This window comes from Eurosta solidaginis, chromosome 5 (genome assembly GCF_040869045.1).
Source record: "Eurosta solidaginis isolate ZX-2024a chromosome 5, ASM4086904v1, whole genome shotgun sequence".
NCBI classification, from domain to species: Eukaryota; Metazoa; Arthropoda; class Insecta; order Diptera; family Tephritidae; genus Eurosta; species Eurosta solidaginis.
In genome coordinates, this window is record NC_090323.1 from 252,795,260 (window position 1) to 252,815,918 (window position 20,659).

A 20,659-nucleotide genomic window follows, 5' to 3' on the forward strand; every position below is an offset into this window, starting at 1 on the left:
CAACTTCCTGGATCTTCCGAAATTTGTAACTTTTTTGAAGTTAATTATACAAATATACCTACACAAAGCATTGCTGCATACACCACCCCCATCTATACTTGTTGACTTTTTTCGTGGATGTGAGCAGCAGTGAACAAATTTGCTTGAAAAAAAGGAACAGATGAACAAAAAGAACAACTTGTTCGTTCATGAAAAAAAGAACGAAAGAACCGAATCTCTGAAATGAACGAAAAAGCACAACTCTACTCCCGAAACCAACTTCTCTCTGTTCTAAAATTTGCTTAACCTCGATCAATATTGCCCATATATTTAATAAACTCATAGCTATACAATTTATAAAAACATTTTTTTTTGGTTTGTAGGGGGAATTTGAGGGCGCGTTTGGTCACTTTTACAAACACTTCGATCCTAAAGACCCATATACCAAATATCAGTGAAGACAAAGAGTTATACCGATTTAAAAAACTGTTGTTGTTGTAGCGAGAAGGACACTCCCCGAAGGCCTTGGGGGGTGTTATCGATCTTGATGGTTGTCGGGTGCAGTTCCGGTACTAAGCACCATTAGGGTACTAGTCCGACCATGATGTTATGATATATTATGTAAAATTATGTTAGGTTATCTTAGGTTTTTCTGGGTAAATCTTTTGAAAATTTATAATATTATGCAAGGCTACTTGACCTAGTGCGTTGTCAGTTAGGTTATGTTATGTTAGATCACGATTTGTTATGTTATGTTATTTTACGTCATGTTATGTTATGTTATGTTATGTTATATTATTTTCTTCTATGCTATATTAATTAAGGTTTTGCTATTTGTAATGTGAATTGAAACAACAGCTGTGAATGCATCGTTTGGTTTCACTCGAGTTTAGACATCCTTAATAGTTACATACATGAATAGATGTGTGTTTGTGAGCCCAACTACCTATTAAAGCTCTTTTCGCGTTTGGCAGAAAAGTTTTCCTTTATGCTTCAAACATGTTTAGTGGCAAGTTTTAGATATTGGCTACTTGCCACATTTGAACAACTCGCAACTTTGCCATTAGAATCTGGCGTGATATATGTTATGTAGGTATGTAAAGATAAATGACAAATAAACAAGCAATGCAAAAACGAAACAAACAAAAAACATGAAAAATGCAAACCGGAAAATGAAAAACAAATAAAACTTATACTTGCCACCGGCTTTGTTTAGACGAGCTGCTGCAACATACCTGAGAAACCACCATTCGTTTCCACCTCCCGAGCAAAATGGGAAACCCTGAAAAAGTAACAAAACTACCAGTTAGTGGAAAAGACGAGCTCAGTCGCGTACGGTACTTGGAAAAAGCGTGTCCGTCTGTCCGCGTTTGCAATGCAAAAAAAAGTTGATTTAATGTGTATGAGGCAGACGGAGAATTGCAATGTGTACGTGATGAAAAATGTTCAAAAAAAACCAGAAAAACCTTACTACGAGCGATCATAACTAAACTATTGACCTATCCAAATTCCAGACTGTAACTTATTGAACAGAGAGCGAGAAATTTGAAAATTGTAACAAACGTTTTGTCGACATTCCAAAAGTTTTTGGTAAATGAGAAAATAAGAGTTTATTATAAGCTGACGCCAACCGGTCTCGGCGGCCTTGTACTCAGAAGCCCAGCTCAGGTGAGTGTACATGCACCAAAGTAGCAATAGTGAACGCAGCTTTCAATTTGGACATTGGCAGGTAGTGACGTAACATACCTTCAACGTTCATATGTATGTATATATGTATGCATGTAAACAAATTATTTAACGCGTGCATCCACCGGTCGAGTTGAACAGCTGTGACACAAACATATCGTAATTTTTGCTTTGTAACTAAATATGCACATAAATAGATATGATTGTTTGCACCTTGTGAAGGCTACTGAGCCAAGTTGTGCCTGGTTGAATGCATTAAGAGATACAATGGTACATATTTCGGCCTTTGGCACTTGATATGCGTAATTGCAATGCAATGTTTTGTGCGGATAAAGTGAGGAAATGCCAAGAATCGCGTCAAGATGAGATACATATTTATAAATGTGTTTGTGTAGGTATGCGAGATAGGTGACGGAAGAGCCAGTTGTATTACATTCCAAAAAAATCAGAACAAATAAGGAAGAAACTTTAAGTTCGGGTGAAACCGAACATTAAATACCCAGCTGTGCACTTGAAACGCTATTGTTGTTTGTTTTGTGTGGTTAATGTCGTCTTGTTTTGTGTCGTTCAAAAGAAGCAAAAAGTATACAGAGCCTACCACTAATGAACTTGAGCGGATAACAATGCAGTTGTAGCTATGAAAAAAATGTTTATGCCAAATTTCGTTCGGATTGAGAGATTATTGTTCGACTTATGGCATTAAAAGTATTTTGCAAAGAGTAACAGGTCAATTTGAATAAGTTTTGTTCTTCTTAGCTCAAGCATACCACTACTGAGGTAAAATATCTGTCAAATGCAGTTAAATATTATAGAGTTATTGCAAACTTTGTTAAGTTTAGGCCTCTAGGAAAAGTGGGCGCGGTCTTTAACCGATTTGGATTATCTTCACTAAGGCAAGGATAGTATCTCTTCCAAATTTCTATTTTGTATCTTTACCGGCTTTTGATTTACGTCTTGTTAAACTTCCAGATTTGCTTCTTCTAAATGTGGGTGCTGCCACGCCCATGTCCAAAATTTTTCAGAATTTATATATTGCGTCATAAAACTAATCTACCTACCAAATTTCATTAGCTTGGTGGTATTCGTTTTTGAATTATCTAATTTTTTCCATTTTTCTAAATTTTCAATATCGAAAAAGTGGGCGTGGTTATAGTCCGATTTCGCTCATTTCCAATACGAATCTATTCTGCGTCCAAATATCATGAAGAATAAAATTTTAATACATTTTTTTCTGAACTTCATGATTGACAAAAAATGTGTGTGTGTGAAAAAGTAAGATCTTCAATCAAAAGTAAAATTTTAACAAGTATAAAATTCATTATTCAGTCAACAAAGATTGTCAGAAAAGATTCAGAAAGCTGATTGAAAAATTGTTAAAATTTTTCATCACCTAAAGTAAACACATTTGATTCAAATATGATTCCAAAATGTGATTGAAAAGCTATATTTAGTTTTTAATAATCAAAAGTATTCATATTTGATTATTTCTTTTGTTCAATTGTATGATAACTCATTATTGAGTCAGAAAGAGTGATCAAATTGTATTGATATGTAGGGAAATTCAACATTTATTCACCTAAATGCTGAGTAGGTTTTAATATATGTATATCTGTCTCGATACCAGTATATATATTGTATACCAGTATACAAAAGTACAGCTAGGTATAAAATAATCTAACATAAATGGTAAAAAATAACATAGCACAGCTTAACATTACGTAGTATAATATAATATAGTATTACAAACCAAAACAAAACAAAATATGACATACTATAACAGAACAAAGCATAACCCAGCACAACATGACATAACATAACATAGCACAATATAATAATACAGAAATTATATAGAATAAAATAAATAAAATTAATTAAAATAAATTGAAGTTATATAAAATGAAATAAAAGTGTGAAATAAAAATTATATATAAAATAAAAAAAAAAAATTAAAAAATTTAATTAAGTAAAATGAGAGAAAATAAAATAGAATTAAAAAATAAAATTATTTAAAATGAAACAAAAATAGAATAAAACAAGTAAGGAAGGTTAAGTTCGGATGTAACCGAACATTACATACACAGTTGAGAGCTATGGTGACAACATAAGGGAAAATAACCATGTAGGAAAATGAAACGAGGGAAACCCTGGAATGTGTTTGTATACATGTGTATCAAATGAAAGGCATTAAAAAGTATTTTATGAGGGAGTGGGCCATAGTTCTATAGGTGGACGCCATTTAGGGATATCGCCATAAAGGTGGATCAGGGTTGACTCTAGAATTTGTTTGTACGATATGGGTATCAAATGAAAGGTGTTAATGAGTCTTTTAAAAAGGAGTAATCCTTAGTTCCATAGGCGGACGCCGTTTCAAGATATCTCCATAAAGGTGGACCAGGGGTGACCCTAGAATATGTTTGTACGATATGGGTATCAAATGAAAGGTGTTAAAGAGTATTTTAAAAGGGACTTATCCTTAGTTCCATAGGTGGACGCCGTTTCGAGATATCGCCATAAAGGTGGACCAGGGGTGACCCTAGAATATGTTTGTACGATATGGGTATCACATGAAAGGTGTTAATGAGTATTTTAAAAGGGCGTGGGGATTAGTTCTATAGGTGGACGCCTTTGGGAGATATCGCCATAAAGGTGGACCAGGGGTGACTCTAGAATGTGTTTGTACGAAATTGGTATCAAATTAAAGGTATTAATGAGAGTTTTAAAAGGGAGTGGTGGTAGTTGTATATGTGAAGGCGTTTTCCAGATATCAACCAAAATGTGGACCAGGGTGACCCAGAACATCATCTGTTTGATACCGCTAATTTATTTATATCTGTAATACCTGCCAAGATTTCAAGGGTTTTTTATTTCGCCCTGCAGAACTTTTTCATTTTCTTCTACTTAATATGGTAGGTGTCACAACCATTTTACAAAGTTTTTTCTAAAGTTATATTTCGCGTCAATAACCAATCCAATTACCATGTTTCATCCCTTTTTTCGTATTTGGTATAGAATTATGGAATTTTTTTCTTTTTTCGTAATTTTCGATATCGAAAAAGTGGGCGTGGTCATAGTCGGATTTCGTTCATTTTTTATACCAATATAAAGTGAGTTCAGATAAGTACGTGAACTAAGTTCAGTAGAGATATATCGATTTTTGCTCAAGTTATCGTGTTAACGGCCATGCGGAAGGACTGACGGACGACTGTGTATAAAAACTGGGCGTGGCTTCAACCGATTTCGCCCATTTTCACAGAAAACAGTTAACGTCATAAATCTATGCCCCTACCAAATTTCAAAAGGATTGGTAAATTTTTGTTCGACTTATGGCATTAAAAGTATCCTAGACAAATTAAATGAAGAAGGGCGGAGCCACGCCCATTTTGAAATTTTCTTTATTTTTTGTATTTTGTTGCACCATATCATTACTGGAGTTGAATGTTAGCATAATTTACTTATATACTGTAAAGATATTAAATTTTTTGTTAAAATTTTACTTTAAAAAAAAATTTTTTTTAAAAGTGGTCGTGGTCCTTCGCCGTTTTTGCTAATTTTTATTAAGCGTACATATAGTAATAGGAGTAACTTTCCTGCCAAATTTCGTCATGATATCTTCAACGACTGCCAAATTACAGCTTGCAAAAATTTTAAATTACCTTCTTTTAAAAGTGGGCGTTGCCACGCCCATTGTCCAAAATTTTACTAATTTTCTATTCTGCATCATAAGTTCAACTCACCTACCAAGTATCATAGCTTTATCTGTCTTTGGTAATGAATTATCGCATCTGAGCGTTCTGAGATGAGTGCTCAGGAACCTACATACCAAATTTCATCAAGATACTTCAAAATTTACTCAAGTTATCGTGTTAACGGATGGACGGACGGACATGGCTCAATCAAATTTTTTTCCATCCTGATGATTTTGATATATGGAAGTCTATATCTATCTCGATTCCTTTATACCTGTAAAACCAACCGTTATCCAATCAAACTTAATATACTCTGTGAGCTCTGCTCAACTGAGTATAACAAAAGGAAAATAAAATAAAATAAATCAAAATAAGATGAGATAAAACAAGAACAATTACTAAATTAAAAAATTATGGAAATATGAAAAAAAAAGATTTGATTAGAAACTGATGATCTGTGAAGCCAGTTAAATTTTACTCAATCTGATTTCTGTAGTATTTTCATATTTGATGTCATTTGCACCTTGATATGCATCTGAGACTTTTGGTATGGTGGTCAAGCACACTATACTCACCTCAGCGGCCGCATAAGTGCACGCCCACCCAACTGGCACTAACAAACATCTGTTAACAAAATCGCGTGATATCTGATAGATGCAGAATGACAAATGGTCAAAAAAGATACACAATATAATATATATCATGGCGCACATTAGGTATTTGCGTATAGAAAAAACCACCTTGTTTATTTTTAGAGTATTTGTTTTTGTTTTTTTGGTATTTGTTATTCGTTAAAAATATTTTCTAGTTCGAATGTTGAAATGAGTTAGTCAAAGTATTTGGTTTACAAAATTCGGTCTACACATATTTTCGGTGCACTTTTGCTATTGGCAATGGCTACGGTTGGGGTCTTTTAGGCCAACAAAAACAATTTGTATCTATTGGTTGCAACGTCATTTTGGCAAAGTTGCCAAAATCATGAAAATATTTATGAGTTGTATTTTGTTTGCTATTATTTTTATTTCCTTTTATAATTTAGATGTGTGTGTAGCTATGATGTTCATGAAGCAGTGAACAAACTTTTACAGTTATTTACAGTAGTGAGGCCTGTATTCATGTTAATAAACTAGTATTCAGTTGAAATATATATTTTTTAGTTACAGAAGGATGTTCTAATCGGTTATACTACTTGCCGAACAGTTTTAATTTAACACCCTTCTTAATATCAGACAACTCAGCTAGATTGTCTTATACAACATATAATATAATAATGCAAAATCGATATGCTCTAATCAGGGTTACTATGTATGAATTTACACTTTTAGCAATAAATTTACATATTTGCTTTATTTTTATTGATGTGAATACTTTCAGATATTCATATTACTTTATGTGAAGCCATGATTCTTAAGGGCCCATTACGGATACTTGGCATAGACTTGACTTGACTTGGCGTAAAGTTGGCAACTTAGCCACGATTATACTCCACTTAGCGCATACAATCTGGTTATCATAATAAATAAATGTCAATTTGTATGACAAAATGTCAAAATGAAATGGAAACAAACAAATTGCATCTCAAAATGTAAACGTGACTTCCAACCTACAAAAAAACCAAATGCAACAGATTCTAAGTCAAGTTAAGTGTTGTTAAGTTTTGAGTAATCAGTAACTGCAATATTCATTTAACAGAACTGTAAGTGACAGTTCTCAAGTCAAGTCTATGCTAAGTATCAGTAATGGGCCCTTTACACCATCATACAAGGAACACTCAGAGATCACGTTTAGAATGAGATATATATGTACATATGCACACGTATTTATATAGGTTTACCTTCGTTTATAAATGTCGATATGAAGATATGATAAATATATGTATATAATATGAATGGTCCTACGTTGGAATGTAACTAACCTCGGAAAATTCGTAGTGTTAAAGAGCGAAAGCAATTTGACAATGTGAGTTTTCAAACACACACAACTGAACATTGATACGGTGAAAAAAAAAAAAAATATGTTTAAATCGGCTAGAAACGCAATAAAAACGATCGATGCAGGAAGAAACTGAAAAAAATCGATCTCGTCAGATAGATTCATGTATTTTATTTTACTTGTTTTACAATATTTTATTTTATTTTATTTTTGTAGTAATTTTTTATATATTTATAATCATTAATTTTATTTTATTTTCTTGTTTTTAATGAATTTTATGGTTTTTTATTTGATTTTATTTTGTTTTTATTTAATTTTTTTTTGTTTTTTTAGAAATTTATTTTGTAATCATTAATTTTATTTTACTATTTTTTCTTTTTTTTTTAATTTATTTTAGTTTGTTGTACCTTATTTTATTTTATTTTATTTCAATTTATATTTCGTTATATTTTGCTGTTATTGATTTAAGGGTCTATTAAGCTCTATGTTATGTTACGGTATTTTATATTTTGTTATGTAATGTTATGTTTTCACATTTTGCGTTATTTTATGTTATGTTATGTAATGCTCTCTGTAATGATACGGCATGTTGTAATTCGTTTTGCTATATTATGTTATAGTATATATGTTATCGTATGTTATGTTATGCCACTCTTAAGAAAATTCAAGCTCTATGGCTTAAATGATTAACTTGAAAATATCTAAAATCTCTTCCTAACTAAGAATTTCATTGAATATTGATTTTGTCATTTATAAATTTAATCTTTGTGACAGCCTTTTTTCAAAATATTTTTCTGTGAGATTTAAAAGCAAAAGTGCATATATTAAGGTACACCTAAGATCGTTTCGCGATTATTTTGACTAAATCTCGAATCGGAACTTAAAATCTAACTGGAAGAGGTCGATTCATCCGTCTTAAATTTAATCGATTTAAAAGTGAAATCTTATATGGAAACATGATTACATCGGTTTGCTAAGTCAAACTACCCGCTATGTCAGCAAAGCTATGGTAATATTCTTATACATTTCATTGGCATGCAATGGTATACTAAGTATAGTCGAATTCCCGAGACCTATCAATGAATACAAAAATATGATCAGAGTGACGAGATTATTTCGAGTTCATTTCGGGACAGTTACAAGATCACTTCAAATGATACCTTACATAGTCTCCAAATGAGCCTAAATTTATTCCAAGTTGATTTCGAAATAGTTTGGAAATAATTCCGAAAATAAATCTGAAGAGATACTGAAATGAGCCCGTAACTGTCTCGAAATTATTTTGAAATAGTCTCTAATCGATCAAGAAGTTGTCCCGAAATAATTCCCAAAATTAACCTGAAGTGATCCTGAAATTATTCCAAATTAATCCCTAAAAATTCTTGAAATGGTTCCGAAAACAGTCCCGAAGTGATCCTATATAAGTACTAAAATGGTTTCGAAATAGTCTTGGAATCATTCTAAAATAATCCCGTATTGAAATTTTCGAAAAGATACTATACAACTGCATCCCCTTCAAAGTTTGACCGAAGTCCGTCACCAATGGGTAAAGGTGGTCTGTAACGCATGGACAATGGTGTTACTTATCCCCATATTCATTGATATGTGGATACAATCGCTTTCGGTGGGTATTTTCCCAAATTATTTTGTGAGTTTCTTAACTTCTGTATAATTATTTATATCAGCCCAATTCTAAACGAAAATTCCGTGCGAGTTTTTTCACTTCTCCCATTCCTTGTATTCTAAATAAAAATTCCTTGTGAGTTTTTTCACTTCTCCCTTTCCTCCTGTTCTGAACAATGCTCGAAAAAGCGGAAACCGGTTATGGGAGGTATTATGGATGTGAGAGAGAGGGAGATTTCTCTGCCATTTCATAGGAGTTTTTTCACCAGTTAAATTAAAGGGAATGAATCAAAATAGTTAAAGGAAATTGGTTATTTTAAGAAAGAACACTTATTTGTACAAATTTGTGCTAAAATATGTATTTACATTCTACCACAATATTCTCACTGTTAATACAACAACAACCACAATATTCTTTAAGTCGAAAAATATATCATAAGCAACGGAAGAGCTCTTCGCATATTTGATGCAGCCATCTAGAAATTGCGCAAGGATTTTTTAAGAAGGCTTAAATAGATTTTGGCATATGGCGAAAGGCGAACTCAACTCGACTTGGCCGCCAGAAAATTGGTTTGCAGAATGAATGCAGGCAACTCCGGCGGATTTGTGTTTTCCGCCGGTCTTCTTCTTATGCTCCTCTGTTGATTTTGCTGTGGCACCAATTCATTACTCATTTCAGTGAATACCACATGAAATGCAATAATGTGCATTGTTTATACCTTATTTCTTAATTTCAAACAAATTGGCAACAATAATTAAACTTTAAAATTTTTTAAACAAAATAAGAAATGCGCAACGAAATTTCAATTGACAAAACAGCTGATTTCGAAAATTCTAAATTCCTATTCCCCAATTATTCTTCTACCTAGGAGAAAAGAATTGGGGGAATTTTTCCGCGGGAATAAAAAAATCCGCGAGAACAAAACTCCGCGAAAATATTTAGAATTGGTCTGTATATGTATGTACATAGCTCAGAAACCATTGGCGTTGTAATACATATCATTTTTGTTCTTGAGAGTTTCATCTTTCGTTTTATGAATGAATATGCTTAGCTCTTTGAATGATATTTTTACTGTGTGTTTTTCTTTTATTGTTTTGAGCCTTTTATTGTTTTATTATTGCCATCTATACAGCTCGTCCGACTGGTGCGTTCATGTCTCATCTTGTCAGCCACTTTCAAAGTAAGGCTGCATATACATACATACGTCTTCTGCCTTCCTGTCAATGAGTTTTTATGTTGTCAGTAGGTACTTACTGTTTGTTGTTGTCTTGATTGTTGCTACAAACAAACAATTTATTTTGATACGAATATTTTGCAGACTGGCTACGCTCCACTGCTCCCCACAAGAAGGCAGTTTCTTCATCATCCTTGAGGTGTGTAAGAGTACATAGGTTTTTATGTGTATGTATTAGACTGGAGCGATTTATTAACCGATATCGCGCCATCGATTTTTCGCTAGGATTTGGGCTCAGGAAAAAAAGTTCCACTACGCATACCCAAAAAATAATTTTCGAGCCTGAGAAAAAAGAAATGGCGAAAGGGTAAATTTTTCGACCAAACACTCCCCAAAATGCAAACAATATTTTTTTTTTTTAAAACTGTTGTCAAAACGTTGGCGATAACAGTTTTTGAAAATCCTATCGAAAAATCGATGGTGCGATATCGGTTAACTTTCGTCCATACAAATCGACCCAGGTTAGTATGTATGCTGTGCATTGGCAAGTGAATATTTTTGTTTTGTATGACTATAAATTATTGCTGAAGAAATACACATATGGGTCGTTCCATCTCAAATCTACTATTGCTGCTGCTACCAGAAGCTGGAAAGGCTTGCAAAAACAGTGGTTAATAGGTATTACTAGGAAACTAATACTAAAATTAGATTACAGAAAAAAAAAAAAATAAATAAATAAATGGATGGAAATGTAACAGTACAATAATGCCAAAGATTAGTTACGCTGATAATAAAAGCAGTCTGAACATAATCATTATTGCTAATGAAACCGTCGTCGCTACTAATGAGCGCACTGGTAACTGAAAACGTATTTCAAAACCAACTAGAAATGCAGTTCACAACAGTGGGGAACTTAGTTCAGATAAATCTCGAAACGAGCTCAAAACAATTTAGAACTGTGGCTCAGAAAACTACACAGAAACGTAGTTCAAAGCAATTTATAAACGTAATTCAGAACAATACAGAAACGTTATTTGAAACAAGTTAGGAACCTCGTCCAAAATAAAACCGAAACGAAGTTCAAACCTGTCTAGCAATATAGTCCAAAATAATCTAGAAACGTAGTTCAAAAAAAGCAGAAAAAGTTCAAAACAATCAAGAAACATAGTCCAAAAAGAATTTTGAAACGTAGTTCCGTATCTAGAGACGTAGTTTCGCAAAATCTAGCAACGTAGTTCAAAAATATCCCTACTATTTTGGAATAAGCCAACATACGAAATATTTAGGAAATTCGTTCCCAACTGAGATACCTGCCATTGATTTTTATGTTACTTCCCGGCGAGCTAGAAATTTGAAATTTAGTACGCAAAGGCCGATAAATTTAGAAAACTCCGCATATGAAAAACTCATTTAAAGAAAATTTTGTTAGAGTAAATGGGCAGAAAAAGTTAGCCAAGTTTTCTTTGAGCATCAATCAATTTCAAAATTGAAAATCATCGTGATTAGCTTCTGTTAAAGCAAAAATCAACTGCAGTGTTTTCTATAACCAGTTTTAAATATAATTTTTGTTTTAGAAAAAAAGGCATAAGAAATAAGTACTCGTGAATTTCGATGTGTAAACATACATTTGTGCGTCTATAACAGTAAAGTTTTTAAATTCACTAGAGATCGCACAGGTATTGAAGTAAAACCGCAACAACTTTACCAGAAAACAATAGTTTGGGACTTTATAAGAAAAACTTTGTTTGTATCTTCGAGTAATCAATTAAACCAAGATTGTTATCGACGGGCCACAGATGCGTCATCGATTTAATATTGAAGTTTTATTGGTTCCTGTTTCACAACAAACCGATGAGTCGTCATTTACAAATTGATAACATGCCGATAATAAATTGTTAACGCCCAGTTAAGAAATCGATATAAAAACATTTCGCTAAATTTTCGATAACAAATCGATATGTTTTTTATAACAAATCGGTACTATATCGATAACACATCGATACATTTAAGATAACAATTTGGTAACATTCCGAAGATAAATCGATAACGTTTCGGTAACGAATCGATAACCTTTTGATAGTAAATCTATCGTGTTTCGATTACAAATTGATTGTAATTAGATAACACGCCGATAAAAATTTGGTAATACTATTGGATAACAAATCGCAACATTTTTCATTACAAATCGAAAATTTTCGATAGCAAATTAGTTCCACTCCGGTAACAAACCGATAACTTTTTGATAAATAATCGCTTACTTTACTAAAGTGAATCGTTGTTTTTTGATATCAAATCGATAACTCTTCGACAACTTTTCTTATCGATAGAAAATTTATAATTCGTAGATAAGTTGTCTTTATTATATCGATAACATACAATTAGAAAACTTTTCCATTTATTCCTTTCCTTTCATTTCTTTCCCTTCCTTTTTCCCTTTCCTTTCCTTACCTTTCTTTTCTTCTCCTTTCTTTGTAATTCCCTAACTCTTTTAAATCTCCTTTCATTCCTTTTCTTTTCTTTTCTTTTCTTTTCTTTTCTTTTGTTTTCTTTTCTTTTCTTTTCTTTTCTTTTCTTTTCTTTTCTTTTCTTTTCTTTTCTTTTCTTTTCTTTTCTTTTATTTTCCTTCCCTTTACTTACCTTTCCTTTCCTTTACTTACCTTTCCTTTCTTTCCCTCCCTTGCCTCGATAAGCTGCCTGAGTTCGCTCATATCTACCACTTACATTGCTTCCACTTTACACTACAGTGTAGTGACTGCACTTACGCTTACGCATTCCGCCAATCCGTGAGCAAAATTTTTATACACCAAAAATTCATTTGATAATTATTTCGTGCTTTACAAAACTCCGTTTAACTACTAACTACAAGTAGATTACCGTTCGATTTGTCGTGGAATTACCCATACGAATAGATATAATACTTAAATATATTTATTTGCACATAATGTAAATTCATTTACTCACTCGTGTGTGCATTTTTCTTTCTCAAGTCGGCATGTTTTATTGTTGGTGTTACGTTGGGCGTACGAGTAACTTCCCATGCTGTTACTTGCTTACCCCTCAACTTAATACATACCTTCCTATAATATAAACACAATGCGAGTAAAATCCAAGAATGACTACACAAATGACTACAAAAAGCAACAACATCAGCTATAAAAATATTTTTTAATGTGAGGTGCTCTTAATTTTGTAGGTTAAATGAGTTTACTTTATGTTTGTGAAAACAATAAAAAATATTCATAGTATGTAAGGGAGTTATCTACATGAAGCATGTGCAATAATAATAACAACAATTTTATATTTGCGGTATATATAATAAAAACATATATAGCATATACACAAATATATGAACGTATGTAGCAGATGGAAAACAGTTAACAAAGCTAAGACGATTTAGTTCCATGCAAAACATATTTCCTTTTTTTTTTGTGGATTTTTGCTTAAATATTTTGAAGACACTATCGAATGTTATTTTTGTTTTTTTCTTAAGTATACATATAACAATAAAATGAGCATGCTTAAGTACTTATGTATGTTTGTTCATTTAGTGTAAATAAATACGGCGTCCCAAAATTTACGCTTGGAATGATTTATTAAAAAATTGTGATTTTGAATGAAATTAAATTACTACCTGAACTGCTTTTTGAGTAATTCCACTTGCTGAAGTTATATTATAGATACGAACTTTGATTCACATCAGAACAATTTTCTTCTTTGCGCTGCGTTATACATAATTTGCCCCTGAGTAAGACATGTCTCTCAGTCTATTACTGTTTGTGGAAGATTTTATAAATAAGTTAATGTTTCGAACAGATAAATAATCTATGTAGGATTGTTTTTGTGAAAAGAGAGCAATTATACCCAGGAAGAGAGTGCAGAGTTAGAGGTCGCCTCCGCCAAAACTAATGAGTTAGGTTCTATAGTTTCATAGCTCCTCAAAGTATCATGAGCTTCCCAAAAAGCTCTGAACCGTAAAATGTTAACTGAGCACCATGTTTATGCTCCATGTGTTCAGCTTTATCTAAGATAAATAACATAGAGCAATTAGTAACGATTGAGAAGGATCTACCCCAAATAAGGGTTCACGTTCTCAGTCAGTTTCTTTAAGACAATGCCAATAGCAGGTATAGACCGAAATGGTAGAGTCGAGACATTGACAGATATTACCTTGGACTGAGAAAGTAAAGTAAAAGTAAATCCCTAAAATCACGCTCTATAAATCTCCATCACACCTGTATAAGGGGCAAATTATGTACAAGGCAACTAGTCATGTTTCCGGTGTGAACCAAAATTCCATATAAGACCATTCATTAACTTCAGTGAGTAAAAGTGAATTCCATTATAAAATTTTCTGTATTACGTAGTGATGACTGTGAATATGAGCAACTGCCAGGGAAAGTGTTACGGTGTCATACATAATCTGCTTCTTTATGTATGGCTTGGAATCATTTATGCTGTCCCATGAAGTGTTTAAGAGAAAATTATTCTTTCTTATGGTCCTTCTATGAAGTTGACCTAGATATGAGTAATTACTTCGCTGGCTGGGCTATATCTGGAAAATGAAGACGTTCCACCCCAGAAAGCATTCCCACCAACACACGTATTAAGATGCAGAGGATGAGCAGATTGCAATGAGTTGAGAGGAATTATTGGAGTCCCCTTGCAATGTTGATGATGGTGAATATTCTACAGAGAAGGCGAAAACTGAGAGGAAGATGTGAACGGTATTGCATAAAAATCGAAGAATTGTACCTTCGATTCTTTTTACGGAAACAACTACGGTTACCGTTCGAGTTACAAGTACATTGATAGGTAGGGTTACCACGATTTGGACTTTAGGATGTGAACATGACGTCTGTTTAGGTTTACGGCTGCGGTTAGGGTTACGATGACGGCTTCGGTGACTAATATGGCTATAATTATGGGAAGGGTGTAAGTTGATTATGGTAACTGTTATGGTTATGCTTATGGCTATGATTACGTCATTTGTTGTTTTTAGATTTATGGTTATGGATAGTGTTATGAAGAAGTGATTTTGATTATAGTTAAGGTAATGGCAAGGTTTATGGTTTTGTCTGCGGCGATGGTTATGATTATTTTAAGAGTTTTGATTTTAATTTTGGTTCTGTTTATGGTTAAGTTTATGGATATGCTTTTATTAACGGGTATGGTTGGTTACGGTTACGGTTGTGGATATGGTTATAGTTATGGAAATATTATGCTTATGTTTGTGTTTATGGCATTACTGGCTGGGTTTATGGTTACGGCTAAGATCATTGTTAAGATTGTTGCTACGGTTATGGTTGCAGCTACGGTGAAGGCAGTTCAAAAGTCCTTAATCTCTGGCATTGAAAGCACTTGTTTTCAAATTATATGTACAGATTTCGCAAATACTTTGTATAGCGGTTTATTATGTTTTTCTATTTGGCGGTATTAGCGGCTGGTAAAAAATTTTAACAAAAAAATCTCAGAAACCTCTTTCAAGTAGGTACAAAAAGTTTGACCAAATTTGAGCAATTTTGCCAGTGCAAAACCCATGGGTTACGTTGACATGTAAAGCTTCTTACATATCTGGTCCCGATACACTTGCTGAGTAATCGATATTTCTATGTCCATTTGCAAATTCCAAGCGAAGCTGAGTCAATGCACACACTTTTCGAGTTGGGGTTTTCAACGCGCCGTCATATCTGCTTAACGTCATCCGCAATGCCATCGACACAGCAGTTTTTATTTATTTGGCTGTATTTAGTAAACGATTGTCTATTTGTTATTGTCTTGTTCTCATTTATCAAAACTATATTACAAACAAACTCATGTACATTTTTTATTGCAAATATTTGCTTACGTACTACATCCATATTTATGTTTGTGTAATATTTGCACTAATTATGCCAAGGTGTTCGAACTGTGAAAGTGTTCACACGCTCTTTTGTTTTGCTTATTGTTTTTAAATGATTACTAATACGCTGGAACGTCATCGCTGAACAGGTTTTGTGTTGATATTCATATACATTTATGTTCATATATATTATATATTTCTGGTTATTCTCTACTTACCGTTCGCTGACCTTTGATTTTAGGTATTTCGCTTTTTTGGCTATTGTTACACCTTACTCACGATCATCATCATTATCTCATTCAATATTATCTTATTCAATATCTACATATACTAACCTTCTTTAATGATTCATCATATTAATAAAAATTTGCTTAAATAATCGTTGGCGCCGTCAGCATCATTGGACCAACGAGAGAACGTGAGAGAAATTGCATTCAATTTTGAAATTCATTCATAAAATCAGGTATGTCTGATATCATTTAATCCGTATGTACACATATATGTGTTTGTTGTTGTTGGTGGGTAGTGATTTTGAAATGTGCTGAATGAATAGGCTTTCAATGATTTCCATTGTTTGCGAATTGTAATATCTTTTGTTATTTAACTCGATTTACTGAAGAACGTTCACAAATGTTACACAGAGCGCTCCAAAATGATACTTTTATTGTATTAAAATTGCCTAGAAAATATCTCGTAAACAATTCCAAAATAATGTCGAAAAAGTTCTGACATGAACCTAAAAACAAAAATCCAAAGTTATCCCGAAAAAAGTCCAGAGATAATTCTAAAGTTCAATTAGAACGATCCGAAAACGTTCCCTGATTCATCCAGATACAGACCGAGAACCATTCCGAAATGTTTTTGAAACAGTATTGATGTGGTTTTTAAAACAATTTCGAAACCAGTCCGCAATTATGCCGAAAACAGTTGCGGTATGATTCACTGATTGACCGTTATGGCTCCCCAAATTATCCCAAAATAGTTTCGAAATTGTACTGTTATAGTCTAGGATGATCCGCTGACAGACCCGAAATATTCGCAAATTGATCGGGAAATAGTCGCAAGATGACTACGAATAAGTCCCGAAAAGACTTAAAACGAACCAAAAATAATAGTGAAATTATTCGGATAGGTCCTGAAGAGACGAAAAATTATTCGCAAACAATCCGTAAGCAATTCTAAAACAGTTTCAAAAAATTTTCCTAAAACAGCTTAGAAACCTTAAAACAGACCCAAAACTATTCCGAAAGTAAACCAGAAGTCAATCATAATTGAAAATATCCGTGGAATATTTCTGAAATGAAACGAATGTATGCCGAAAACAGTTCCGATATAACTCGCTAGTGATTCCTAGAATAGTCTCCAAATATTTTCGGAAGTTATACCTAAATAGTCTCGAATGATCCGATGATAGACTTGATATTATCACAAATTGATTCGAAAATAGTCTCAAAATAATTCCGAAGAAGTCCCGAAAAGACCAAAAATAATACGAAATTTGTCGGAAATAACCTCGAAATAATCAATAAATGATCGCGAGTCGATCTCGAAAGCTATTCCGAAATAGACCCGAGTAGATAATGAAAACAATCATGAAATTATATCCATAATAAACGACCAAGTCGTCCCGAAATTATCCGAAAGCATTCCGAAAATGATTCAGGTATAGCCTCGAAATAATCTCTAAATAGTTGCAACAACTTTAAAATGATCTTGAAATTATCCGGAATGGGTTATAAAATAGTCCCGAATCGCCCGAATTAAAAACAAAAATTATCTTGAAACTGTTCTGTAATCCAAAAATTGCCTCAAAACGACCTAAAACTACTCCGTCCTGATTCCGAAATGATTCCCAAATAGTTTCGCAATAATCTCGAAAACAATTTCGAAACTCTACCAAAGTGAATCCGAAGGCGGCAATAAACTTTAAACCAGAGCCGGCCAAAAGTTGCACACTGTGCAATTTGAGTTCGTATTTTCACACAGACACTAACGATGTGCGATCACGATCGTTTGCTTTCGCTGGTCACTCACTAAAATCAACAGTGAATGCAAAAGGAAAAGTCCATGCTACGTTTTGGGCACATAATAAAAACAATATGCTGCAATGTTAAAGTGACTTTTAATACGTTTTAGTTAGTATTATTAAGTTCCTTTGAACATACATATTAATATTGACAATTTAAATATTAATTATTAATAATTAGTAATAATTAATTAATTATTAATAAATATTGGCAATTTAATATAAATATATTTTTATGCGTTCCACTTAGTTTTATTAATTTTCATAAATGTTTTTTATTGAATAACTTTATGTTTTGAAAATATATATTTCTATCTTTACACTTACTTTGTTTTATAGTTCTTTCTTGATGAAAAAGTGATTTTTTAAGTAAATTTTGCATTGAAGAAACACCATACCTTCTTTTATAAAAAATTTGTATCTGGCTAGCTCGACCTCCGCGTTCTTAGTTATATGAATATAAGTAAGTATTGTTAGGATTAGCTTGCAATCAAATAAACAGAGTCCTTTTTAATTTCGAACTTCACTGTCCACATTTTCTTTTAGCACACTATGGGGAGTTGTCACTCAATTTTTACACACACTTATGCAATTGTTTTAGTATTTGTGTGGCCGGCTCTGCTTTAAACAGTCGCAAAATGATCGAAAAGTATCTCAATTATCTGTATAACTCAGAGTTAACTTGACGTGAGGGGTTAAACTCATATATTTTCGACAAACTTTTTATATTAACTCTGAGTTAAAAAAAAATAACTTGCCGTGCTACAAGTGGCCTTAGAGTTATACCGATTAAAAAGTAATTAAGGGATACTGTTCCCAGGAGGCATTGGTCTCCTTCCTCTTTTTGCGATAAACTTAACCAGTGCATCCTTCCATTTTCCACTAGACTCCTCCAGACTATTGGTGCCCAATTTCAATAAAATCCGTCTAGCCATTCTGGTGTGGTTGAGTGACAAATACAAACAAACCTACATCTACACATTCAAACATTTGTACTAAAAAAAAAAAATAATAATAATAAAAAGATGATAAAAAAATTTTAAGGACTACCTTTATATAAATGGACTAAAAAATAGAAAGCAATATTTCCTTTAATACAGACATAGTCTTGTTGAATTTTGACTAAACAACTTTAATAGTAGCTCTTGTAAGAATTTTGGGATTTAAAACTTTCGGTGGAGCGCAACCTTTCAATTGAAGGCAAACCATGTACTTGGGATTAACTAATTGATTATTTAAAATTTAAACACGCACGCTACTCTTATAATTTTAAATCCCAAAATTCTTTTACAAGAGCTATTGTTAAAGTTTTTGAGTCAAAATTCAACAAAACTATGTCTGTATTAAAGGAAAAATTGCCTTCTATTTTTTGGGCCATTTATATAAAGGTAGTCCTTAAAATTTTTGTATCATCTTTTTATTTTCAATTCTTTAGCACTGCCTACAAAAATGAAATTGCAACTTTGATAAGTAATTTAAGTAATTCCTAAGTGAAAATTCTTATCTTTATTTATTTGTTCAAAATAGCAACATTTAATAGAACTAGTGGAATTTTCGCTGACAACACTGGCGAAAACAACAAATTTCCACCTCGCATCATAACAAGTATGCAAGGACGTGCATTGAGTTGGGCCTTCAACGAGGTGGAATTCTCCAACGCCTGCAGGAGGCTAGCCATGAAAGTATGGCCTAAACTTCTAAATAGTTCGACTTGTGCGTTACGTAGCTCACATTTTTTGATCAAACATTGCACTGTCATCGAGTTTTAAACTATATATCAGGATTCAAACTCTAGATATTCAGGAAATTAGTTAAAAATCGATTGCAAGATTCCCAATTTAAAACTAATTTTCTCAATATCTCGATCCATGCGCCACCCAGCGGAATTTTTTTGATAAAATATTGCATTGTCACCGGGTTCTGACTTACGGCCCAAGTTTCATCTCTCTAGCTCATCGGGAAGTTACCCGAAAAAGACTTTTCCGTGGGTCAAAAATTCGTATGGAAATGATGGGACAAACATGAAAGCGACTTAATATAAAGGTAAAAATAAAAAGATGAGATAGTGAAAAATTCCAAAGAAATATACAATGTGATAATAGATTTGTATGGTGTAACACAGATGGCAGACTTTTTGCAAAGAATTCCCCCGTTTTTAAAGGATTTGCAGTTATCTTGACTAGCACGCCACCTAGCGGAACTTTGTTTTCTATAAGTTGTATTGTCACCAGGCCTCTAACTAAGTGCCAAGTTTCAAGTCTCTAGGTTAAAAATGGATTGAAAATTCCCAAATTAAAATTAATTTTCCTAATATCTCCTCGATCCATGCGCTACCTAGCGGAATTTTTTTGATAAAATATTGCATTGTCACCGGGTTTTGACTTACGGCTCAAGTTTCATATCTCCAGCGAAAAAGACTTTTCCGTGGGTCAAAAATTCGTATGGAATGATGGGACAAACATGAAAGCGACTTAATATAAAGGTAAAAATAAAAAGATGAGATAGTGAAAAATTCCAAAGAAATATACAATGTGATAATAGATTTGTATGGTGTAAAACAGATGGCAGACTTTTTGCAAAGAAAGCTATGTGAAAAATGCCATAGAAACATAACCCATGTCAAATTCAGAAGCACCAGCAACAAAAACAAAGGCAGTTGCATCAAAAATTATTGTGAAGACTACTGAAGACAAACACAAGCAGCCAGGGCAAT

At 33.0% G+C, this 20,659-nt stretch overlaps 1 protein-coding gene across 1 annotated transcript in view; it reads left to right on the forward strand.

Moving 5' to 3' along the window:
- The first annotated feature begins 1,329 nt into the window (after positions 1–1,329).
- The window catches only part of LOC137234060 (protein rhomboid-like), a 114,858-nt gene continuing 95,528 nt past the window's right edge, over positions 1,330–20,659 (forward strand). Inside the window, exon 1 of the mRNA XM_067757734.1 lies at positions 1,330–1,647. The gene's annotated coding sequence lies outside the window, so the exon portion shown is untranslated. The remainder of the gene's footprint in view (positions 1,648–20,659) is intronic.